Source organism: Chaetura pelagica, unplaced genomic scaffold, assembly GCF_000747805.2.
Source record: "Chaetura pelagica isolate M959 unplaced genomic scaffold, ChaPel_1.0 scaffold286, whole genome shotgun sequence".
NCBI lineage: Eukaryota > Metazoa > Chordata > Aves > Apodiformes > Apodidae > Chaetura > Chaetura pelagica.
In genome coordinates, this window is record NW_009953573.1 from 296,517 (window position 1) to 296,924 (window position 408).

The window sequence follows — 408 nt, forward strand, 5'->3', positions numbered from 1 at the left end:
GAAAGAAAAGCTCAGCTTGTTTGCAGGAGATGTGGGAGAATATCAGGCTCCAGAAACTAGAAGTGGTTCTGCTTAGCAATCATTCAAAGAAGAAAAAAAACAAACAATACAACAAACCAAAAGAGAAACCCCCCCCACAAAACAGTTAAGCAAGAAGTCCCAGTGATGCACGAGCCTTTTGGTTCTCCTTGAGGAGAGGGGCAGGAGCGCAGTGTCCGGCGCGATCGGCAGCGGGTGCCTTGAGAAAACGAACGAGCAATCGCTTCGTTACTTCCAGCCAGAGCCGGGCAGCTGCAGGAGCAACCTCTGCGCAGCCCGTCCCTGCAGCGGGGAGGAAGGTCAGACGGGCGCTCCCCGGCTCCCCCTGCCCGGGATCCTGTCGGTGGCGGGGGCTGCCCGGGGCCCCGG